Source organism: Mus pahari, chromosome 2 (assembly GCF_900095145.1).
Source record: "Mus pahari chromosome 2, PAHARI_EIJ_v1.1, whole genome shotgun sequence".
Taxonomy (NCBI): Eukaryota; Metazoa; Chordata; class Mammalia; order Rodentia; family Muridae; genus Mus; species Mus pahari.
The window spans coordinates 31,114,949-31,142,587 of NC_034591.1; positions in this window are offsets into that span (position 1 = coordinate 31,114,949).

Consider the following 27,639-nt stretch of genomic DNA (forward strand, 5'->3'; position numbering starts at 1 on the left):
AAATACCAATCCAGCATGAAAGAAGGCACTAGAAGGACTCCAGTCAGAAGCTGGCAACTTGTTCTCGTCTTTTTTTGTCCAGCTTTTAGCACACTGATTTTTTTTTTTTTTTTTTTTGTATTGTTTCTTGGTTTGTTTGTTCTTCTCATTCATTTATGTTTTAAGTTTTTCTTGAAGCAAAAAAGTTTATTTTGGCTTTAGAATATCTCAGTTTATAAGTGATAGAGTTCTTTTTAACATTTTTTGTGGTTATAATTTAATTACATAATTTCTCCATTACCTTTCCTCACTGCAAAAGCTCAATATACGCCTCCCCTCTCTCTTTTATAGTCCTGGCCTCCTTTTTCTTTTCAACTTGTCCAATCTGTATAATGGGTTCCTTTATGTATCTTTTCAGGGCTGACTATTTGGCACTGAACAGGCAACTGGAGAGCTCTTTCTGGGGCGGGGGGGGGTGCGCAATTCTTGATTTCCCAGCATTCCTCACCTCTAGTCCTTTGTGTATGATTAATGCTACATGGATTTTCTCTACCCAGTTTGGTGTCCGTGTCAGCTCACTTTTGAACAGTCATGCTGGTGAGATTTTTTTGGTGTAGCTTCTTATGTTACTAGGAGATTCAATCTCATAGCAAATCAGGTCCTCTGGATTTTATAGTTGTTTTGATATTTCTTATTTCTTCCCACTTACTTGATTCAAGGAAATGCAAATTAAAACAATCTGGAATTTTTCATCTTACACTAGTGAGAATGGCAAATATCAACAAAGCCACATACAATAAACAAATATTTACAAGGGTTTGGGAAAGGGCTCTAATACTCATTTACTGTTAATGGGGATAACAACTGGTGTAGCCATTCTTGATATTAATGTGAAGAATCTTCCCAAAACTAAAATTAAATATACTGTATGACACAGTTATATATCGATTTCCAATGTGCCCAAAGGACTTGATATTCTATACTACAGATACTATCTCAGCGATGTTAAGATACCCTATTCAAAATTGTTAGATAATTAAAACAACATAAATATCCCCCAACAGATGAATGGACAATGAAAAGGAAGTACATATACACAGTGGAGTAATATTCAATTCTAAGAAAAATGCAATCATATTAATTACAAAAAATGGATAGAACTAGAAAAGATCGAGTAAGTTAAATCAGAACAAAAAAATCAAATGACACGTATTATCACTTGCTTCAAATCTTCAGATGTAAGTATATAACATGGTATGACCACAGAAACCAAGAAAGGATAAATAGAACATGGTAGGTGATAGTGTGAGGGAGTGATACTTCCAATTTGAGGAGAGGCAATGGAGAACAATACAGAAAGAGAAGGACAGAAAAAGAAATGTCTGTTTATGATATTCGCTAGGGCAGTCAGTAAGACTTCCAAAATGATATAGGCCATACCCATTGTCCTTGGTTACCTCTGAGAACTTGAAGCTAAGGCCCTATTGTTAAATATCCACACCCTTTTGCCACAGAGCTTGGAAAAAAAAACAGCCTGGAAATTTCCTTCCTATTGACTAGTTCTCATAATAATGAAAGCTATGAATTCTGCCAGGGGAGAAAAAGAAATCAGTAGTCTTCCCAAATTACAAAGCTTATCAGCCCTGATGACTAGTCTCTCAAGATATGCCTAATGATGCAATTATGGCACTTATCTTGGGGTTAAGTGACAAGTCTCATTGGAATTAAAGCACAGAGTAGGTGAGGACACATGCTAGGCACTGTAACTAAGCCAGATACCCATGGATTAGGAGGTCATAGATTCTAGAGAAGAACATACTGTTGACACTATCCTAACTAATTTTAGTTTCCTCTTGCAGTCTACATACTTATCTTTATACCTTTAGGTAAATGTATCTCTCATCAAGCTCTGTTTTCTAACAGAAGGAGTTCCAAAATGATCTGCTCTTTTCCCTGCTTTTGGAACCCATTTCCACATACTGGGTTGCCTAGTCTAACCTTCATATGAATAGAGGTGCCTAATCTTATTGCCACCTGATATGTAATGTTTGGCTGATACCCCTGAGAAGTGATATCTTTTACTAAAGGGAAATAGGGGAGAAGTGGACTGGAGGAGATGGGGGATAGTTGAGGAGAAGAGGGGAAAGTGCAGTCAAGTTGTAATATATGAGAGAAAAATAAAAACTGAAGAAAACAGACCACAGGGCATCCAACTCCCATTAATACATATACCATGCGACCCCTACACCCAAATCTTAGGAAATAGTGTTGAAGGGGTGGGAAGTGTGATTGTAAGAACTGGAAGAACAAGATGACTGCTGTGAAATAATGTTTTCTAAAATATAAAGGGGAAATGTATCTATGAAATATCAACAATATAACTTCCTATATATGACATATGAGCAATCAGCGGCTTAGAGGAGATATAGAATCAGTCATTTCCAATCAGTCTTCTCCAGTGATAAGCTTTCTGATAGTGATTCCAATTCACAAATGTGTGTGTGTACGGGGGGGGGTGGTGACACAGCAACTCATATGTATACTCTATAGGCTAAAATAAGATTATTGCAATAATTCCAGTATTTGTTCCAACAATATATTTCTCAAAATAATTCTAGCATAATTATTCATTCATAATAAAGGAAATATATTTTAGTTTGCCTAATTGCAATTATAATCCATACTTCATACCAGAAGAGACATTACTAGATGATATTTAATAGCAAATGGCCTACTAAATACTTCTTTGATCATCCCCCACTTATATTGATATATGGATCACTGAAAAGGTACCTATGTTCTACTTTTACTATTTTGCCCAACTCTTCTACTATTCTTTACATTTTAATTTGGAATACATTCATATTATCTACTGGAAGTACTCCAACGTTAATCAACTTTTAATTGCTAAATTTTGTCATCATTAAAAATTCAAATCATCATGTCCTGGGACTTGTTCCTTATCTTTCATCATCTCTGTACCTACTACTTAGAAATATTTAGCTATTTCTTTTCTTTTCTATGTGAAACTTGAGTGCTTTTTGTCTCTTATGGATTGAGTATACTTAATATCAGACATCAAATTCTTCAGAATAAACTCCCATGTGTGATTTTTCTAATATCGCCTGACCTTATATGAATTACCCTCTTAGCAGATGGAAGAGAATGGATACAATTGATTATGAAGTCCTTGCTTCCTTCCCCTTTTCTCAAAGAAAGATGTATCTCAGAGCTGAAAACACATTAAAGCTAGTGACATAAGTGGGCAGACCATGACAGAGTAAGGAAGGAGAGAAATGGCAAGATCTTATCTGGACCCTGAAAACATGTTATGGTTGTTGTTAAGAAAATCATAGAGGTTTGTGGGGGAAACACAGGGAACCAGTTTTAAAATTTAACTAAATAATTCTTCCCTATTATCACAATATGTGATCTGGCTTTTCTGAGGACATTGACTTGAATGATTTGCCACTGCTTTATTAGCCTTCTGGATAAATGTGTCTCCGGAAACTGTGAATATTTCTAAGTAAATACAGACTATCTTTTAAAAATAACTATAAAAATTTATTGGAGATTTGCTGGTAGCTTAGGAAACTTTTTTTCCTTTTCCCCGCTTTATCCTGAACATTGTATTTTTAAACTTTCTGGATGAGATAATGTCGGTTTTAAATTTAACTTCAGAATACTTTTTGATACCTTATAGGATTTATTTATGTGTTTGAAGTGAGATGGTCTGTGTCTCCAAAGATAATCTCAAGAGGAAACAAAAGCCGGTTATAGCACAGAGTCGACAGCAATATTTGTACCTCAGACTCTTTGCTTTTTCTGTCCTCAGTGTTCATCCAAACACAAGCAGCTTAAAAGAGCAAATTAATCTACATAAACTGTGGTTTATAACAGGCTACAATGGTAGTGTCAGATGTTGTTTTATTCTTTAAGTAATCAGGGGATGCAAGAATATGGACACACAAATTTGCTACTGCTGCAGATTACAATACTGTGACAGATGACTGAAGCAATAAGCGTCTGACTTTTTTCATTTAAGATCAACTAATAGATTCATTATACTTTTAATATTTAATAAAAGAGTTTGTCCAATGGACATCCACTTAGGTTTTGTAGTTTTATTTCAGCATGGATAATATTTACATTTTTAAAATAACCGTAGGTGGCTAGAGTGTTTGCTTGGAGGTTCCTTATACTGGCTGATCTTCCAGTAGACCTAGCTTAAATACCCAGCACCCAGTGGAGGCTGAATAACATTTGTAATTCCAGATATAGAAGATTCAATATCCTTTTCTGATTTCTGTGGGACTGCGTATTTGTGATATATATACAAGTATACAGGCATAATACCCATCCATATAAAAATAAATAAACACTAAAAATGTATACATAACAACATAATCATATTTTAAAATCAACATATATGTATATACATATAAATATATGCATTTCATAAGTGCCCATATCAAAAATGTAAATAGATTGAATTATAAAGTCAAAGATTAGGATTTCTAACAATTAATTGTCCATAAAATATATTTTAAATCCCCTTTGGAGAAAAATCCAGTTTTCTATAAAAGAGTATATCAAATAGATTCTAGTATGAGAAAAATCTGAGATGAGCCGGAGATATTATATTGCACTATAAAGTAAGTCAGTCCTTTATTTATTCATTCATTCATTTATTTATTTATTTATTTATTTATTTATAATTTGGAACTTAATACTTTCTCTTCTTTTTATTATTATTTTTTCATCTCTACTTTTTTTTGTCTTTTATTTATTTATTTACCCTCCAGATTTTATTCCCTGTCCTGGTCCACCCTCTGACTGTTCCACACCCATAACTTCTACCTCCCTCCCACTACCCAACCAGACCTCTAAACTCCCTTGGGCCTCCAGTCTATTGAGAGTTAGGGACATCTATTCTGACTGAACCCAGACCTGGCTGTTCTCTGCTGTATATGTGTTAGGAGCCTCATATCAGCTGGTGTATGCTGTCTGTTTAGTGATCCGGTATTTGAGAGATCTTGGGGGTCCAGGTTAATTGAGACTGCTGGCCCTCCTACAGGGTTGTTCTCCTACTCAGCTTCTTCCAGCCTTTCCCTAATTCAACCACAGTGGTCAGCAGCTTCTGTCCATTGGTTGGGTGCAAATATCTGCATCTGACTCTTTCAGTTGCTTGTTGTGTCTTATGGAGTGTGGTTTATAATAGGTCCTTTTTGTGAGCTGTCAACAGCCTCAGTAATAGTAACAGGCCTTTGGACTTCCCCTTGATCTGGATCCAACTTTGGGCCTCTCCCTGGACCTTCTCTTCCTCAGGCTCCTCTCCATTTCCATCCCTGCAGTTCTTTCAGACAGGAACAATTATGGGTTAGAGTTTTGACTGTGAGATGGTAACCCCCTCCCACACTTGATGTCCTGTCTTCCTGGTGGAGGTGGGCTCTATAAGTTCCCTCTCCTTACTGTCTGGCATTTCATCTAAGGTTCCTCACTTTGATTCCTGAGAGTCTCTCACCTCCTCAGTCTCTGTTACAGGTTGAGGTTCCCCCAACCTCCTACTTCCCGGGGTTGACTGTGTGTATTCCTTCTGCTGGTCCTCAAGGCTTCAGTCCTTTTCTTTCAATACTAGATCAGGTTCCTCTGCCTCCCCCCAACTCCCACCCACTTTCTCTCCCAGTTCCCTCCTATTCACCCCACTTGTTATTGCTTTCTTCTCTCTCCCATGTGATACTGAGGCATCCTCACTTGGGCCCTCAAAATTGGGGTATAGAACTAAACCAAGAATTCACAACTGAAGAATCTTGAGTGACTGAGAAGCACCTAAAGAAATGTTCAAAGTCCTTAGTGATCAGAGAAATTCAAATCAAAATGACCCTGAGATTCTACCTTATACCAATCAGAATGGCTAAGATCAAAACCTCAGGTGACAATATAAGATGGCCAGGATGTGGAGAAAGACGAAACTGCAAACTGGTACAACCACTCTGGAAATCAATCTGGAGGTTCCTCAGAAAATTGGAAATAGAACTACCTGAAAACCTAGTTATACCACTCTTAGGAATATACCCAAAAGATGCTACACTATGCCACAGGGGCACATGTTCCACTATGTTCATAGCAGCCTTATTTGTAAAGGCCAGAAGTTGGATACAGCCCAGATGTTCCAAGAGAGAATAATGGATACAGAAAATGTGGTTCATTTACAGAATGGAATACTACTCAACTATTAAAAATGAGGACATACTGAGTTTTGCAGGCAAATGAATGGAACTAGAAAATATCATCCTGAGTGAGGTAACTCAGACCCAAAAGAACATCTATGGTGTGTACTCACTAGTAAGTGGATATTAGCAAAAAAAAAAAAAAAAAAAAGGTAAATAATACTCAAGATGCAGTCCACAGAACTTTAACCTTTTGCCTTTAACCTTCTTTTTTTCACTCTGGAGTTTATCCTCCCCCTGGTCTACCCTCTGCCTCTTCCACATGCCATATCTTATCTCCCCCTGTGTCCAAGAGGATGCCCCCACTACCACTACCACTCTCACCCCACCAGACGTTGCTAGTTCCTGGGGCCTCAAATCTCTTGAGAGATAGGTGCATCTTCTCTGACTGAGTCTAGACTTGGTTGTCCTCTGCTGTATGTGTGTTGGAGTGCCTCATATCTGCTGGTGTATGCTGCTTGGTTGGTGGCTCAGTGTCTGAGTGATCTCAGGAGTCCAGGTTAGTTCAAACTGCTGGTCTTCCTATAGGGTATCCCTCCTCCTCAGCTTCTTCCAGCTTTTCCCTAACTCAAGCATAGGAGTTCCCAGTTTCTGTCCATTGGTTGAGTGTAAATATATGCGTCTGACTTTTTCAGCCACTTGTTGGACTTTTCAGAAAGCAGTCATGATAAGCTCCTGTTTGTAAGCACAGCATAGTATCAGTAATAGTGTCCATGCTTGGAGCCTCCCCTTGAGCTGGATCCCAATTTGGGCCTGTAACTGGACCTCCTTTCCCCCATCTCTTCTCCATTTTTGACCCTGCAGTTCTTTCAGACAAGAACAATACTAGGTCAGAGTTTTTGACATGGTATGAAAACCCCATCCCTCCACTTGATACCCTATCTTTGGTGGGAAAGGCAACAGGGAGGAAAGAGGGGGACATGTTCAGGTATTGGGGTGGGGAATAGGACTGAACATGTAAGTAAGTCAGTTCTTAGTAGATGCATGTGCTCAAAACTCAACCAGCACTGACAGACTGTGTGTCAAAGTGATAACAAAGAGAATAATGAATTTAATTGCTTTTCAGATTATATCAATATAAAAAACTGTTCTGTTTCATTGTAATCTTCAAGAAAAGGTAAGGCAAAAACATAATTTGCATATCATTGAAAATATACATGAACTAAATGACACAAAATTTGAAATAAGAAATGTTTGTATAATTAAACTAAACTTCAAGGGGAAAATAGGCAACTTTGATGATATCTCCATGGCCAAAATTTCTACCTTGTGGGTTTTCTGTGTGTGTGTATGTATGTATGTGTGGGTGTCTATGTGTGTCTAGTGTGTATTTCTTTGAACATTTCTGCGCCTGCATGTCTGTGTTTTGCATTTGTTTGTGTGTCTATGTGATTGTAAAAATGGACAGAAAGAGCCAGGGGGGAAATGAAGGGGGGAGGAGGAGGAGAAAGAGTAGGAGGGAGGAAGAGGAAGAGGGGATGGGGGAGAGGGGGACAGGGGGGCAGGGGGACAGGGGGAGAGGGAGAGAGAGGAGAGACATCTGCCAAAGGAATGTGTAAATTATGATTCATAGATTATGATTCAGAGAGTCATAGCAAAGTTTGAACCGAATATTAGACTTAACCTTACTTAACCTTAGTATTTTTGTGTTGCTTTACTTGGCCATCAATATATACATAAGAAATCACTGAATATCTGACCTGTGTTTTTAATGTTACTATTTTTCATATCTTCAAAATGAAAACTAAGGGAAAAGTGGGTAACAAGTCAACAAAATGAGCAGTTTTGATTTTAGTACAGTTGTTCACAAAATATAGAAAATTAGAAAAGCCTCTTTGATTAAAATGTGTTTGATAGGTAAGTTTTGTTTAATTTAATATTAATTGTTTAGTATTTTCAATAAATCACAATAGACAGTGGGTTCATCTGGCATTTCACAGGACATGGGAATTGTTATAAATGCAATTAAATAAGATAATAATTTTAATGATTAAGGCTGGCTATTTCTTACAACTCCAAAATTAATAAAGGCATAAGTAGATATATTAGGGTTTATTAGACTATTCTCTTCAGTTCATGTAAATTAACAATCTGTAAATGTGTGAAAGAAGAATATGTTATATACGTCTAATATTTAGTCAGTTTGGTGACAGTGACTTGCGAAATAAATGATGAAGTAAGTGCTGTGCTTATAAGCTACTTTCTCAGAGGTCTGGAAGCTTCCCGATCGGTGAGAGTACTGTCCTTCCCCTTAGCGCTCATCTTCTGAAAGCAAAGTGTATGTTTGTTTGGCTATACTGTGGTACACTATGTCCTGGCAGGGTGAGGAAAGCAGAGATGTGACCAGCCTTGAAGTCTAAATGTAGATGATTGAGGGATGAGGAATGGATGCACAAGTGAATGAGTCAAGTGTAAACAATGTAACAATGCAGAATTTTGAGAGGAAGAATGAGCTAAACAGTCCTTGTTTTAAATCATTCCTTCACCTAAAATATGTGATTCAAAACCCAGACACGATTGCTGATGCCAAGAAGCACTTGCTGACAGGAGCCTGGTTTAGTTGTTCCCTGACAGTCTGTGCCAGAGCCTGATACAGATGTGGATGCTTGCATCAAAACATCAGGCTGAGCACAAGTACCACAGTAGAGGAGTTTGAGGAAGAACTAAAGATAAGAACTGAGAAATTTAAATATTTGAATGGCTCATACATTCCACAGAAAAGATTACAGATCAAAGTTGTGGCAATAAAGTCACAAATAATCACCAAATTCTGCCATAAAAATGGGTCTGAAAAGAATAATGAATTTTAGATACATCCTCACATACCTGTCTTTGAGTTGATAATATATATGTATAAGGCTAAAAATAATTAATTTATATAATTTTTAAAGCTTATTTTCAATTGAACTCTCCAGACAAAATTAAGTCACCCATATTCTTTATGTTTACAATAGCAAATGCTGCAAGTGTCTATGCATAGCACTTGTGTGAGAACAATTTAGACAGGTGACAGACAGGCTTCTACATACAAATTGGGTTGTCATAATTTGTAATTGTTTTCTTCTTAAAATATGGCTAAAGTATAGATATGAAAAGAATACAAGTGTTCCCATTTGTATGTAGTCTACATTAATAGAGCATCATAATTTTTGAATGAAGACATTTTATTATATATAAAATGTACAAGGATATACTACTTTAACTAGAACTATGGTAGGTCAAGAAGTACACTTGAAAGCATTTATAGTTGTAGGTTTTGTTTTGAAATTCAAGTACCTATCAAATATTGTGTTTGAGACACTTCAATGTTCATTAAGATATAAGTATATTTTGGTAACTAATATTTCTTTCTTTTTCCTGGAAAATTTTTAGACTAATTTTTTCTATAAGCATTTAGATAAGCCTCAAGTCTTGTTTTTTTTTTCCAGACAAAGAAAGAGGAGCTTGAAGTGCAGTTATTGCAAATTCAAGAATACAAAGAAATTCACCTAATATTTGTTCTGATACCATCATCTTAATGCTATTACTTTGATTCATTACGATATGGGAATAAGAAAGTTTCAAAGAGTAAATTAAAATATCATTTAAAGCAGCAAGAAAAGATATAGGAGAAATGGTAAAGTTAAGAAGGCTGGACTTTCGGGCTTTGATATTTAAAGTGTTTACTTGTATCATGATGCAGGATGCTGTTCCTATGGCTTGTCTATTTTAGGCATCACAATCAAAAAGCATGTGATGAGACAGCTGTTTATTTCTGCCTTTAAAAACATATTTTTAAGGAATCTATTAGTAACTCATAACTAGGAAAATGTATGTATAAATTGAGCTCCTAACCATGTTTTTAAGCCATAAATAAGGGAATTTTAAATTTCTCTTTGAAATTTTGGTATACAACTCTATTACTTCTGTCAACAGTCAGTAAAGTTAATATTGAGATAGAACAGAGAATAAATTGAAATAGCAAGATAGAACCCTCTTGTAACGTATCTTATTGTACAACCTGAGATGTCATCCTAGTATAAAACACTAGATCACAGATAAATAAATAATTGTTAACTTTTCAAATATTTTCTCTTTTCTATTTGAATTTTATAGACTGTATTTTAATCACATTAATCCATCTCTTTTAAGATTCATCCCAGTATTCCAAACCCACTAAACTTTTGTCTTCATTCATTTATTTCAAACCATCAAGACCTATTTGTACTGCCTTTATGCTCCTGGGTGTGTAGCCGTCCACAGGAACATCTCAGACCTACCAAGATCCACACCATTAAAGAAAACTCACCCCTTCTTCCTTAAAAGCAACCAATTACCAATAGCACCTCAGCTAGTGGTAGGATTTTATGTCTGCCTCCTTGTCCAGTTTTTTTTCTACCTTGAGTATCTTGTGTGTGCTGTCACAACTGCTATGAGCTGAGAAGGACAACTGGTCAATTCAGATTAGTAAATGGTTCTCTTGTAGCAGTAGTTCTCAACCTGTGGGTTATGCCCTCTTGGGGTTGCATACCAGGTATCCTGCATATTAGATCCTTACGTTGCAATCCATGGCAGTAGCAAAATTACAGCTATGGAGTAGCAAAGAAATAATCTTATGGTTGAGGAGCAGAGATCAACACAAATGAGGAACCGTATTAAAGTGTTGCAGTATTGAGAAGGTTGAGAACCACTGCCTTATAGCATTAGATCACTACAATTTCAGTCCTTTCACCATCTCTTTCTCAATGTTCTCTATCCCTAGGCCATGTAGGTGTGAGAAAGTGTCCTGCTTAAGGCTGAAAACCCCTAAATCACTTACTCTATGATCCATAACTAGTTGTGAGTCTTGGTGTGTAGTTACCATCAGCTTAAAAAGGAGATTTCCCTGATGAGGGTTGAGATAACATCAATCTATGATTATAAGGCAAAAATCCTTTCATCTTTTTAGAATTTTATGTGAAAGAATTTATTTGCTAGCCTGAATGTCTATGTACCACATATGTTTGAAGTGCCCACAGAGGCCAGAAGAATATTTTGGATCCTGCGGAACTGGGGTGACAGATGGTTTTAGCCACCATGTGGGTGCTGAGCAAATTCTGGAAAAGCATCCAGTGCTCTGAAATACTGAGATGTGTGTTCGACCCCATAAAATGTCATTTAAATATCGTGTGTATCTAGCAGAATAATAGTAGTAGGTTCATCCTATATCATAGGTCGAACTATGATATATTTATCCATCAGTTCTTAGCTTCCTCTAAAGTGTCATGCATAGGCTCAATCTCGTGGCCTTAAATCCTATCCCAGAGCAGTTTATTATTCTCCTGACATTTGCTGCTCAACTGCATGAGTGGGCTTATCTTGCCAGACAGGTCTTTATTATCGCTGTCAGTGTAACATGTAAGACTGATTTTTACTGTTCTCATATGGTAGCATGCATAGCACCTTGAACTATGAATGCTAAGTAATAGGATAAAACATCCAGGTCAGCACCAGCTTGACTTTTCCTGTTTCTGTGACTGTCCTTGACCTTCGCTCTGACCCTCCTTCAACCCTGACTAAACAAGAAAGAAAGGAAAGAGAATTTCTGAGAGGGAACTTTCTCTTCATCAAAAGGGAATGAAATATGAATACCAGTCAAACTCCAGGAATGAAATTTTCCAATGGTATTTAATGCTACCCAGGAGCAGATATCATATCAAAAGCACAGTTTTGACAGAATGGGATCATGGTTGGACAGGGCTGGACTGAAACTCTTTATATGGGTCAAGAAAAGTATGGCCTAGCTGGCATACTTTGAAACACTTTGAAAACTCAGAAAAGCATTCATTTATACTCCTTCATATTTCAATACTTTAATATTGAAATATTAAGTAAAATCTTTAATAACAAAAATTAAATACTTCTATCACATAGAAGTATTACTGAACATGGTGAACTTTGGCCATGTTTATACAAGGAAACTGGGGTCTGAACATTTTAACAATATTGTGGAAAAATGAATAAGACCTTTCAAACAGCACTAGAAGAGTTTGAAAATTAGTGATATACATAATACCAGTAAGTAAACTCAGTGAAAACCAGAAAAAAAGATACTGTTTTAGCCAGAAGAAACAAAAATAAAATAGAGAGCAGAAATGGAAGGTAATATAAGAAAAAGTAATAAAAGATCTGAAAATTAGGAAAAAAGAGAGAAAACAAAAATGACCAGTATCAGGAATTCAAATGAAGGAATGTAGCATTGTTCCCACAGAAATTAAACATCAGTCTGACAAGAATATGAATATTTACGTTTATAGTTTAGTCCAACTGTGTGATTCCTTGAAATATTAATCTTTTATTTGTTCATCCTTCCTTTCAGGAACATTGGTCAGACATGTATGTTTCAAGTTATAATATGATTTTCAAAAACAGTTCTTTTCTTCATTTTTAATTTTCTGTTTGAGAACACTCTTTTGCTATATCATCAACTTTGAAACACTATTAGGATTATCCTAATAATTATTTAGTGATTTCCCTGCTGCAAATGTCAGGTTAGAGGAATTTTCTTCACTTAAGCTTCTGTTTGAGGAGGCTTTTCTTCCACAAATTTCTTTAATATTTCAATTTTTCTATATAATCTTTATTTCAAGTTATATTTAAAACTCCTTTGTCTTCCTTTTGTCTCATAATGGTATGTACGTTTATATAGAGTTACAGTTTGCATTACACACAATTATCTACTGAATTCTGTGTTTCTATATTTTATCTTTCCTTGGTACTAATTAGAATTGTCTTGTACTATTTCAGTTAATATTCTAGATTAATTAATTTGAAACACTTTGAGTTTTGTATTTTAAACATCAAAGGTCTGGAATAAGGAAGGATTTAAGATATTTTATCTAGAAATTCTAATTTTAAACCTCACATAGTAAAATCTATAGGTAAATAAAGACAAAATATTGGTGCACTGGTAGTATCCAAGTCTTACAAATACACTGGTTCTTTGTTTCATATCTAGGTGTACAAAAGCTGGTAAACATAGCAGAGGCTTGTGTGGAACTAAAGTTCATTCAAGGCAAAGAAATTGAGGGAAAATTTGAAGAAGAGATTTATAATTTAGAAATACCTACTAAGAACAAAGATAGTCTAAGTCACTAACATGAAACATGAAAATGAAGGACCTGGAAAAGTCACATTTACTTTCTACAATTATTTTTTAAAGTATAAATGTATATATTAGCCTCTGTTTATATATTTATTATTTCCATGTTTTCTATAATTTTATATGTTTAGTATAATTATTTAATGGACTTAATATGTAGCTTGTGCATTATGTATTTTAATTTTACTATTTTAGAAATAAGTAATTATATAAATACATGCACCAGATATTATTATTTATTCCTTTGGAAAATCAGAGACAAGAATTTTAGATAAAGTCTATACTTTCAATCTTCTTAACATATTTTGAGTTAAGTTATTTTATGTGAGAAGACAAACCTTGATTCAGGACACTATATTTGATATATTTTACTGCATCAGCTGGTTTTTATGTAGGCACATATAGTGCTTATTTGAGAATTTTGAATAAAGGAGAACAAAAGCATGAGAAGAAACTGTGAGTCTATGATTAAATATTAAGTATAAAATATGACTTAAAATAGTCCCACTTGGTGAAAATAAATGATTGAGTTTCCTGGTATTTAATCGTTAATTAATGATTAAATTTGTCAGAAGTGCTATTAACACAGATTCCTTTAACTTCATTTCCCAGTCAAGAATTTCCCTAGGAGAATGCCCTACAGGGACCCCCATAGCAACTTTGCCCACAAATGTTCTAATTAACTGTACCATAGGGTCTGCGGTGCTGTCTTGTTAATGCATTCTATTCGGTTCTTCAGTGCCCATCATGTATCATTGTTCCGCGAGTGACAGCAGTCAGGTTATTAAAGGTGTAGATATTAAATTAACAACAGTAGTAAACATTGTAGCTGTACTTCACATCTCAGCAGAACCAATGAAGTGGATGACACTGAATCCATGCTGATATTCTGCAGTGACAGATGGGCGTCATTTAACACAATACATCAGTGAGCAACCCACGTACCACAGCTGTCCTGCACTAAATGAATTAGATCAGGGTAATTAATCTAAGGCAGAGAATATTACTAAACCGGGTCCTAAGCAGAATTAGAGAAGAATGAGACCTCCTGCTAAAAATTTGAAATGGATTTTGCATTAATAATTCTAGAGGTGATAAGATTTCCTGAAGGTATTACCTTTCTTAAAATATATATAAATCATCCCTTCGTTGAAGAAAACAAGACAGCAGTGGCAAAGTCTCTCCCATCTGAGCCTAAAATGGGTGATGCCTTTTCTTTATTTCTGTTCTAAAAAATAGATGTTGGCAGCAAATGAGGCTTAACCTGGGAGAGGCTCTTCAACCTAAATCCCATCTCATTGTCAATTATCACATATGTTTATTCCCAGAAACAGTGCTAAAAAAAAAAAAATGGAGTTTAGCTGTTCAATTCTCATAGTTTTGGTTGGTTTTTACATAGACCACTGAATTGATACTGGCTGGCTAGCTGGCTGGACAGAGTGAATGCCAGCTTCTTTTTCTTCCTGGTATCAATTTCAGTTACAGCAAAGCTTACTTATACACTTGGTGTTATTAAAAGCAAGATATACATTCTTAACAATGTGACATTTCAAAAAGGTATCTATAATTTCAAGAACTTATTCATGACATATTTAAAAAAAGCAGATATTGTCAATTTAGCATTCCCTTTACATATGTACATAAATCCACTTATATGAGCAAAGCACAATAGTTTTTTTAATGTTAAGGTGTTTGTATGGTGTTAAAGAAATAATCTGTGATGTCTGTTTTTATATAATATAAACTTTGACTTTTATTGTTACCAATATATCAAACTAGCGATTAGGAAACCTCAGAGTCTTTATAAACCTCAGGTAAACAAATACATTCTTTGTACTGTTAGTATTAAATCAATTGTATCCAATTATACATAATCTTTCATTAATCTTAAACATCACAAAACTAAGACATGGTTTTTGAATTCATGAATAGTTTATGGATTTAATTTCCAATTTCTACTGCACAAAGTTCGATGTTTTCTTATGAAGTGTGTTTACAACAACTGTGGCCATTGATCAGGCAGCTAGCTGTGTGCTCCATTGTTACCGTCTCCTCTGGCTTACATCTTTGTATCTCTTTTGCAGATGCTCTTCTGCCTATCATGGCAAGGAGGAAACCATGCTGCTAATTATGGTAGCTGAAATTTTTAACACAGCAGGAAATATCCAAATGGCCAATCTTTCTTTATAAAGAATTTACTGGCTTCTTGTTAAGTTAGTATGTCTTTGTTGGAGACCTGTACTAAACATTTCTAAGTATTGTATGTTTATTGTAGAAGCTTAGCAAGCTGCCACTGGGAGAAGCTACCACATGCACAGAATCTGATTTTAAAACTTTATTATCTTGATTGTCAGTGATTAGAGTAAATTGTGAAGTGACTGTCACATTTAAGAATGAAAATTGAAAACATGTTTGAAGAAGCATGTAAATACATGTCAGTATACAAGTATATTCAGCATTTCTTCTAAAATTCTGTACATTAAAATGTCTATCTATATTAAATTGAATTAGTATTATCATTAATCCCATATCTATTTTTACTTAACAATTATATTAAGAATCAACATAGTATACTGTTTCATTCAACTCTGTTGAGTGATGAGTGTTTTAGCTGCCAATTTAGATTTATTATAAAGACCTATCTATACTGGACAAAAATCAGTTCATAATATTTTTCAAACATCAGTAAATTTTAAGTTTAATGGTTTGATTCTCTTATTTTCTCTGGTATAGGAAACTATCATGGTATGTGATTTATTTGGAAAGACACTGACCAGAAATATTTGGAGGTAAATTTTAGTTGTTACTACCTGAAGATATTTTCATTGTGTACAGAAGTATTTTGTCTGTAAGACACTCTAGTATTCTCATATAGTATAAATTCTATACTCAGGCAACAATAAAATACTGCTATTAACTAATTTTACTTTTGTAACTTATGATAGGACAATATAGCAGAGCTGTAATATCCTACTTCCCTTCATAAGTGAAGCAGGCAATACTGAGTACCTATTATGGTTTATATTTAAAATGTGACACAAAGACTTGCTTGTTGAAGACTTGATTGCCACACCATTTTGCAAATTCGGGATGTAGAGTGTCAAAACATGTAAGAGGGGTGTTGTCTATGTGGCCTTGGAGAAGATATGACGATTCTCTCTCTCTCTCTCTCTCTCTCTCTCTCTCTCTCTCTCTCCCTCTTTCTCCCCTGCTCTCTTTCCTTGTTACTCTCTGTTCTTCCTGGTATCTCCATGATGATGTGCAGTCTCACTGAAGTCCCCAACACAACACACTGACTATCTTCTATATTATTAAGATTTTTCTCTAAACCTGTGTGATAGTGACAAAAAAGTTGATTATATTACTGATGCATTTTGGCATTCCTTTTAAAAATAATTTCTAATTTTTACCTTCACTATATTATTTCCATTGAGCTTGAGATTCTTCATCTCTTAAATAGGATAAGTTTATTTTGATTACATTTCAAATTAGCAAGATAAAGATAACTTCAGAGGATAAAATTTGAGTATTTGTGAAGAGTTGTGTTTTGTATGATTCAAGGAGTGTAGGTACATACTCATTGTCTTACAAACAGTTTTGGAGAAAAGTCTGGATTTAGATGAACCAAACTGACCTTTTTTTGTTTTTCTGTTCTTTTTTTAAATTATTTTCTTAGATATTTTCTTAATTTACTTTTCAAATGCTATCCCGAAAGTCCCCTATACCCTCCCCCTGCCCTGCTCTCCTACCTACTCACTCCCACTTCTTGGCCCTGGTGTTCCCCTGTACTGGGGTATATAAAGTTTGTAAGACCTAGGGGCCTCTCTTCCCAATGTCGGCCGACTAGGCCCTCTTCTGCTATATATGCACCTAGAGTCACAAACTCTGGGCATTCTGATTAGTTCATATTGTTGTTATTATATATTAGTTCATAATATTATATATTAGTTTATAATGTTGTATTAGTTCATGTTGTTTTGTTTTTTGAGTTTTGTTTGTTTTGTTTTTTAATTTTGGCATTTTTTTCCTTTTTTTTAAAAAAAAATTTAATTAATTAATTTTTTACACTTTGTATTCTGTTCCCCACCACCGTCTACCCTCCGACTGCTCCATATCCCACACCTCCTCCAGACCTCACCCCATCTCATGTCCATGTAGATTCCCCCATTCCCCCATCCCACCTGACCTCTAAACTCCCTAGGGCCTTTACTCACTTGAGGTTTAGGTTCATCATCTCTGAATGAACATAGACCCTGAAGTCCTCTATGATATGTGTGTTGGAACTGCATATCAGCTAGAGTATGCTCTTTTTGGCCATCTAGTGTTTTAGAGATCTTGGGGTCCATATTAATTGAGACTGCTAGTCTCCTACAGGAGCACCCTTCTTCTCAGCTTCTTTCTGCTTTCCCTAATTCAATAACAGTGGTCAGCTGTTTTTGTCCATTGGCTGGGTGCAAATATCTACATCTGACTCTTTCAGCTGCTTGTTGGGCTTTTTGGAGGGCAGTCATGATAGGTCCCTTTTTGTGAGCATTCCATAGCTTCAGTAATAGTGTTAGGCCTTGGGACCGCCTCTTGAACTGGATCCCACTTTGTGCCTGTCTCAGGACCTTCTTTTACTCAGGCTCCTCTACATTTCCATCCCTGTAATTCTTTCAGACAGGAACAATTATAGGTCAGAGTTATAACTGTGGGATGGCAACCCCCTCCCACATTTGATATCCTGTCTTCTGCTGGAGGTAGGCTCTATAAGTTCCCTATCCCTACTGTCTGGCATTTCATTTCAGGTCCCTTCCTTTGATTCCTGAGAGTCTCTTACCTCCCATGTCTCTGATGCGTTCTGGAGGGTTCCCCCAAACTCCTATTTCCTGAGGTTGCCCAGGACTGCAGACCTTTTCCCTCACCCAGTACCAGATCAGGTTTCCCTCTCTCCCCCATTCCCCCTTCCAGGTCCATTTTTGCTCCCAGGTCCCTCCCTCCCTCCCCACTCGTGATTGCTTTCTTCTCTCTCCCAAGTTGGACTGAGGTGTCCTCACTTGGGCCCTTCAGCTTCTTTACTTTTTTTGAGTTCTGTGGACTGCATCTTGGGTATGCTGTACTTTTTTTTCTTTTGGCTAATATCTACTTACTAGTGAGTACATACCATGCAAGTTCTAAGTCCTTTTGGGTCCGAGTTACCTCACTCAGGATGATATTTTCTGTTTCCATTCACAAACTGTGATCTTTTATAAAAGAATTTCTCTTGAACTAGACAGACCTAACTTCCTTTAAACAACATAGGAGGAAAAGGCAAACAAACAAACAAAAAATACAAAAACAAAAAAAAAACAAAAATAAACAAAAACAAAACCAGAAAACAAAAACCATCTACTTACCAGTGATTGTTCACAGGTACAATATCTTTCAAAGACCTCTTGTTTGGTTTCAGAAATGACAAATCGAATCTTGGGATAATACAGCTCATGATTCTGTATAGAAGTCTTGATGACAAAGGTGGTCTCATTGTTCCTTCAATAAACAAAAGCAAAATATCTGTTTTGAGCACTTGATGTTGACTGGCATAGAGGTCTCAGGTGATATATGTATGATATGTGTATGCATATATGTTTTGATAATATACAGTATAGCAATTAAAGGTGTGCAACTATAGAGTTTTGGGCTGACTAGGAGTTTAAATTAGTGCCCAGGCTAAGCTTGGATTCATAACATACACCTCAGCCTCCTGAGAGCTAAAATTACAGACAGGAGCCACTATGCCTATCTCAGTAAGTATCTTCAGAATAGAAGTAAAAATACTGATGTAAGATATTGGATATATTCACATACATAAATACAACGGTAATTTGAACATGTACATCAAAATATCTCATTGCATTCTGGATATATGTATGGATAAATAAGTAAACGAGAGAATGAGAAAGAAAGAGAGAGAAAGTGGAAGACATTTGAAGCAAGTGAACTGGGACTTCTTACTATATCCACCACAAGTGTGAACATCATAGTACTATATTTTGGCTCAGCTTTTGCATCTAAGAAAGGAGAATATACAGCTTGAAAAGCAATAAATATATAAATAATATATTGTATAATCCATACACCAGGTTCATCAGAATGTTTGACGCATAGTAGTAGTTCAATAGTTGTTTATAATTGTATATATAGATTCAAAATGGGAGGAGTTACCAAGTAGTTTATTAAAGGTTTTTATATTCTTTTCCTTGTTTTATCATTAACAATTCACTTCTGCACTTCAGATAGTCATTTTCAAAATAACAAAAGCAATTTATAGGGGATATTATCATTTTAATACATGAGGAGAGTTCCCTATTGGGCAATCAACCCTATGGAGACAAGATGGATGATGGCACCATTATCTTGAATTAGGAATGGATTAACTATCTATCAAAACTTAACCGTCACCATCATGATGTTAATGAATTTGTCCTGAGATAAAAGAGATGACCACCTAATTTATTATTCTATAATTGCTGAAATAGTGAAAAGAGTATTTTGGAGGCAAATTTTATTGCTGTGGCATGATTTGCCATTTGAAATCATCCAAAAACCAATTTTTAAAAAACACGTACACTTGTATCTTTGAGAAAAGGGTTAAATTATACTATATAGTCAAAATGATGTATAGTAGAATTAAAATTACTGTTACTTACATGTTGAAACTATTTAGGCTTAGCTTTCTATACTAAATCTCTTGTTAAGTGTCAATTAATAGCAGAAAGGCCCGCCTTAATTCATAGTAAGAGATAATTTTGTGTCATATAGAAATGTGTGATCTGATGGTCAATTTCACTTGTGAATTTAATTTGACTATAAAACATATAGAAGACTGGTGAAACAGATCTCTGGGTGAATCTATGAGGGCTTCCCCACAGATTAACTAAGGAGAGAAGACAAGGCCATTCCTGTGGGTAGGAGAATCGCTTGGTATGGAGAGGAAAAATGAACAAAATTGGCTGAGCATTGTAATTTCCCTGTCTTCTGCTTTTTGATTCATTCATGGGAACAAGCATCTCACATTCCTGAGGTCACTATCTAGGGCTTTTCTGCAGTCTTAATTTACCCAGTTCACAGAATTTGCTGCCAAACAGTAAGCCAAGCATCATTTTCTCATATGAATTTTTTTCATCAGGAATTTGATCATAGAAATAAGAAAGATAACTAATGCATACATACATGCACACAAGTTTATACACACACACATAGATATAGCATATATATATATATATATATATATATATATATATATATACACATATGTGTGTATGATAATGTTAGAAAATATTTACATAAGTCTATATATTTAAATAGAAACATCTTACATATGTTCCATCTTTCTTTAAGTATAATGCATATATAAAGTATCAGAAATGTTTCCCTTTCTACAGAATATTTCCAAGCATTTCCAATCTTCAATAGGAGGTGCTGCAGTTGTTATGGAATTCATTAGAGTTCATCTTAAACTTCCAAGGCTTGCTAATAATCTTCAGTTTTTCCTTCCATTAAACATGGCTTTACATGTTAAACTATTTGGCATTACTTATATTATAATTATGATGCGATTATGTATGCATATGTACATATGTATATGCAAATATGTTTATATATATGTATATGTATATATATATATATATATATATATATATATATATATGCACACACACACACTCACACACACACACACACACACACACACACATATATGCACAGAAATGCTGGGCAAATTCTGAGTCTGTGCTGCATATTGTCTGATCATTCATGTTGATAGAAAACTAGCATAGTTGATGAGTCTTACACACAGAAGATCTATCATGTACTTAACCCTTTCCTTCTAAGGTAACCTAAAGACACTGTAATTTTAGAAAAAGACTAACTTGTCTGAGAGTAGAGGCTATTAATCTCTCATAACAGGCTGCTGAATCATTCACCCTGCCATCTTCACTGTACAAGTAAGTTCTGGAAATGTTTTGCAGGAATAAGATGCATAAGCATGAGTCCTCCTGAGTACTCATAGTTATATCTTGAGTTAGTATTTGCTTAAGGCTTTTATATTGGAGTAATCTTCTTTTCAGTCTCTGCTGTCTTTCACTATGTCATATGTGTGTGGTGCTGGAGCTACACCACTGTAAAGCTGTTAAATCCCAAGTAACCATGAATAATCATATGTTTTGCTGAAATATGTAGAAGTTATTGATTAAAGACAGAAAAAAAAACACCATTCTAAACACCTCCTGAATCAAACATTGCTATATGTCAAGATGAAATTTTTCTCTGAAACGTTAGCACCATTTCAGATGTAGAAGTGAATACTTACACTTCTAACTATTCCCTGTGGAAAGAAACTGTGTCCTCATTGTCATTTATCATAATGATTCCCAAACTTATTTCCCGTTCATGTTTCTGCATAGTTCATGTTAGTATTTTTAGTTAATAAAGTCATGAGTATTTATTTGTTTATTAACTTTACATCCCAAACACAGGCCTCACCCTACTTTCTTTACTCCCAGTCTCACCCTTACAATTGTGTCCCCCAGTTATCCTCTCCCTTTCTCTTCAGAGAATGGGGTACCTAACTTGGGTACCACCCCATCCAACATTATTAAGTCCAGCAGGACTAACTGCATTGTTTGCCACTGAGGCCAGACAAGGGGGCCTAGCTAGGGGAAAGGGTGGCGACAGCAGGCAACAGAGTCAGAGTTGCTGCAGTTGTGAGTGGACCCACATGAAGACCAAACTGCACATCTCCTACATATGTGTAGCAGTCATTGCATCATACTCTTTGGCTGGTGGTTCAGTCGCTGTAAACCCCCATGGACCCAGATTAGTTGTCTTTTTGGAGGCCCAGGCACATACTTAGCAGAAGATTGCCTTTTCTGGCCTCAGTAGGAAGGATATGTCAAATCCTGTGGAGACTTGATGACTTATGGAGGGGAAAAGCTAGGGAGCACAGTTTGGGGGTCACCCTCTCAGAGGCAAAGTGGAGCAAGGGAAGGAGAGCAGAACTCTGAGAGAGAGGACCAGGAGAAGCCAGGCAACATTTGGGATGTAAATACATAAAATAATTAATTAAAATTTAAAAAATGGTTGTGATTTTCCTAGTTTCAAATATATATTAATCATCACTTAGGAATTATAATCTATAAAAATCATGAAGCACAACCTTTTCACAAGAGAACAGACATTTGAATAAGACTTATATTGTGTCAAATATCATAGTAAATATAGTTTACAGGAAGTTTCCTTCTACCATTGTAAATTGGCACATTTGCAACAAACTACATGATTTTGTTAAAAATTTTAGTTCAAAAAAATTTTTTTTGATGAATATAATTTTGAACTCTGCATGTGTTTTCCTTCTGAGCATACCAGAAGAGGGACATGGATCTCTTGTACTGGAGTTAAAGATGTTTGTAAGCCTCTATGTTGTTGCTGGAAACCAAACTGTCTTTTGTGTAAACAGTGTGGTGATTTGAATAGGAACTGTCTCCATTGTCTTATATGTTGGAATTCATCGTCACTAACTAGTGAAACTGCTTGGGAAGGATGAGAAGACACGGCCTATTTTGGAAGGTATACCACTGGTGAATGGCTTCGTTGTTTCAAAGGCCCACACCATTCCCAGCCAGTTTTCTGTCTCCTTCTTGAGAAGGAGATTATATTCTTTTAACACTGCTCCCCATACTGCCTGCTGCATTGGTTCCTACCAAGATGATCACTCTGTGAAAATGCAAGCCCCCAATAGATGCTTTCTTCCACAAGTTGCCTTGGGATTTCTCTCATTACATCAATAGAAAAAAGTAACAAATTAACAAGTGATCTTAATGGTGGAGAAGTCTTTCCAGTCAACAAACAACATGGTTTATAATGAAATATATAACACGCATATATCTGTACATACTCTTAAATGCCTAAAATTGTATTGCTGCAATGGCATTTTATATCTACCATATATATTTTGAAATGAGAAAGAGAATTTCTTCACTGATGGTGGGAAAATGTCACTTAGTAGTGTTACAAATCTAGTTCCTGCTTATGCAGCTTCTCTCTTTATGTATTGAACAGAAACATTCTGAATTTATATGAACAAGCCTTAAATTTTAATGCCATAGTATATGCCTCAGCTAGTTTTTTCATCTTCATTTTATACAGGAACGTCCAATCATATAGACTCATTTTCTATGTCTAATTCTTCCATAACAGACTTTTAAAAAATATTTTTCAGAAGAGTTAACCTTTGGTGTTCAGAAGAGTTAAATATGTATTCTCATAAATTATGTGAGTTTTTCAGACAGGAACCGTTATGACTAGGAGTTTTGACTGTGGTTTGGCAACCCCATCCCTCCACTTGATGTCCTGTCTTTCTACAGGAGGTAGGCTTTACAAGTTCCCTCTCCCCACTATAGGGCATTTCATCTAAGGTCCCTTCCTTTGAGTCCTGAGATACTTGTTTCCCACCCCCCAAAATCTGATCATATATACTCCCTTTTTCCTCTCCCTGTCCCCTTTCCCAACCAGGTCCCCCTGCCCCAATTAAGAACTGCATGGGCTAAAATGGAGAAGAGCCTGAGGAGAAGATGGTCTAGTGATGGGCCCAAATTGGGATCCAGCTCAAGTGGAGGCCTCAAAGCCTGACACTATTACTGATGCTACGGTGTGCTTACAGACAGGAGTCTAGCATGACCGCCCTCTGAAAGGCCCAACAAGCAGCTAAAAGAGTCAGATGCAGATACTTACATGCAACTAATGGTCAAAAGCTGGTTGACTAGGGGAAAGCTGGAAGAAGCTGAGGAGGGGGGCAACCCCATAGGAAGACCAGGAATCTCAACTGACATGGACCCCCAAGATCTCCAAGACACTGAGTCACCAACCAGGCAGCATGCAACAGCTGATATGAGGCCCCCAATACATATACAGCAGAGGAATGACTGGTCTGGCTTCAGTGAGTGAGGATGCGCCTAACCTTCACAAGTCTTGTGACCCCAGTATGTAGGGAGGTATGGTGGTGTGGGGGTATGGGGATATTCTCTTGGAGACAGGTAGAAAGGAGGTATGTGATGAGGAATAATTAGAGGGTAGATGGGAGAAGGCTAAAGACTGTATTGTATAAAAAGTTTAAAGAATAAAATTTAAAATGTGAATTTTTAAATATGTTCTTCAATTTGTGTTCATTATACTTATACAATTGCTATTTTCTTTCAAAAATTTTAGCTTCCTTCTTGTTATAGACCACATTTGCAACAATATCTCTTTACTCAATGAATTTGTATGGGTAGGACTCTCAGTAATAGTTACACCATATATTTAAATCAGTCCCTAGCAACATTACTGTCATCATTTTTCTCAGTGCATAATGAAGTCACTGGCACATGCGTGCTCATTAAATTTTTCTAATTAAATGACAATAGTAAAACAAGCCTCAGGATTTTAAGACATAAATGACTTTCTGTTAACTTGGAAACCTAAGGAAGTTCTGACGAAGTTCCTCTCTTTAAGAAAATTTGATGGTAATGGTAATACTGGTGTAAAATATCTCTTTGCATTGTTCTAGGCAGGATGTGGATAGCAGAAAAGAACACTACCAAAAGCTGATCGACAAACGTACTTTGTCAACAGTTGAGCAAGTGTTACAGTCACCTTGAACTCTCACAATGCCACCTGGAGGCTATTCTAGAACTTAAATATTTTATAGTTCTACTTTTTTTGGCTTGAGTGTATTAGCTTCTGGTGTTCTGAGTAGCACAAGTATTTTGGTGGATAATAGTTGATAGGAAAAATAGAAAACATATAATAAAGTAATATTAGAGGCAGTTTTAAACGTTTTTCTTTCTAGTGACTTTTATTTTACCCCATTTCCACTAAGCAGGTTCCAAGGGATAATGATGTAAATGATATTAAATCTTACAGATACTTATTATGGAAGATGATGTTTCTTGGAGACTTAATGAAACTTAATAAAAAAATTTCAGTATCCTAATATCCCGAGTTTTACCCTCAAAATAAACAAAAACTTCTACATTTAAATATTTGCAGATTTCCTTATTTCATCCTCAATGGCTTCTCCTTATCTTTTTATGATAATTGACACCGAATTGTTTTATCCATACATTTTGTGGTCATTTACAATCTTGACACCAAAAGCAGTAGGCAATATGAGCGAAAACAAGATGGTTTCTGTGTTTTTACCACCCCTTGTGATTTTAATGTGGAGAGATTCATTGCTGTTGGCATAGAGGCTAGGCAACTGAAACAGCAGATACTCACTTATATGAACTGGTGTTTTGAAAGCAAATTCACAATAAAGCAAACTGAAAGCCAAGTTAATCTGTACATAAAATCTCTTATTATATTTTAAAACATAACTCATTGCTAGCTTATTTCTACCTGTAATGGATAAAGGGGACATAAATTTATACCCTAATTGAAATTAGCTGAAACCTGGGAAGAATGTAGCAGAAAGTGACCCATAATACGTGGAGAAAACTTTTATTAGAGGCAAGAAACCTCAAGAGGAATAAAACAAATGATTCCTAGAAGTGACTCAGTTTACCACAAGAGAAAATGGCAGCTCAAGGACAAGCAGGTGGAATATAAATAATAGTGTCACAGAAAAGTGAACACTGAGGGCAAGAAGCACAGTTGAGAGCTGCTTCACAACAAGGGCTATAGTATGTACACGTCACAGTCTTATGGAACAAAGATCTGATTAGGGAACTTCTGTGAGTACATCATCAATTCTTCAGGTATGGAAGTATGGCTCAACTTTCTTTTATGAGGGATACATAAGCCTTATAAGAAAATCACATTGAAAATGTTAGCAAGACGAAGAGCTAGAATAGAATTCACACAATATAGACAATGCTCTATGGAACACACTTACTAGATACTTAGGGACCTGAACACAGTAATTAGGCTGTACAAAATAATCTTCATTTACCACATAAAATTTATAACTTTGCTAACCATTGCTTGTGTCATATTTAACACATTATAAAACTAGTTAGAAAAGAAAATAGTTTGAATGCATGCCTGCATCCCTACTGAAGAATATAAGGACAAAAATCTTCTAATATTCAAAAGGAGAAATTTATTTCCATACTATAATAAACAAGCATTCAAATAGATAAGGTATATGTTCTGAAGAAAAATTAACTAAATTAATGGACATAAATTTCACAAAACTAGTTATTAAAAGATGTTAATACCACTGATGTAGTTACATTCCACATCCACACAAAATAATATAGACGTAATATATATAAACTATTTCAAATCAAAAATTCTAGAGATGAAAATTATGTAAAAAGTATGAGTGGAAGGTGAGACATTTCATATTGGTGAACATACAAATAGTATCACAAAGATACAAAATGAAACACACATAAAGTAATTTGAGTAAATGAATATTAGTTATGTTAAAATAGATAATTGTGAGGAAATAAACCAAATTCACTATTGTTTGATTAAAGCAAGCTGTGTTTAATAATGGCCTGAAAGATGAACACTAACCATGTCCACAACTGGGTTTCCCCGGGAAATGTATGAGCTGTGTTGGCCCAGTGCTCATTAAGGAATACCCATAAGGCTATATACACTTTTGGCCTTCTTCCAACTGGAGGCATGCATACTCCCTGCCTATGTATCTCTTACCTACTTATGATCAAGCATATACTGTGTAGATGGGTCAGCCAACATTGTTTATTGAAGTAAAATCACACGGTTTGCTATCTTACATGAATAACAGACCCTAGCATTCCAAGAAGCTATTTGTTCTTGGGTAAGTGGAGGTTATTGGTTAACTTTAGCCATTAATTTAAAGCCAAAACCAAATTTCTTTAATGTAGCTTTTTCTCTGAATACAAAAAATGAATTTTTTTGCAAAAATTTATGGGTAACTGAGGAATCTATGAGCTGGTATTTTGGCCTTCCTTAAGGAAGAGACTCAAAATGGCTGTCCAATAAAAAGTGATAAGCACTGATGCTATATTATATAACTGATCTTTTACAGACTAAAAAAGGATACTTTTATATGAAGGAACACATACTTATGTTCATGCATACATACGTAAATACATACATATGTGTGCATATTTGTGAGTGTATAAAGCACCATGAGAGCGCAAGATAATTGCATAGAGAGGAAAGGATGGGAGAAAATCATGTAATTATTCTATAATCTCAATAAAGAAATAATAAAGAATGGCATAGTGCCTTGAGTAATGGAAAGAAAGGCTTGATATAGCCAATCATCCTTTTTTTATTATTAGATATTTTCTTCATTTACATTTCAAATGCTAT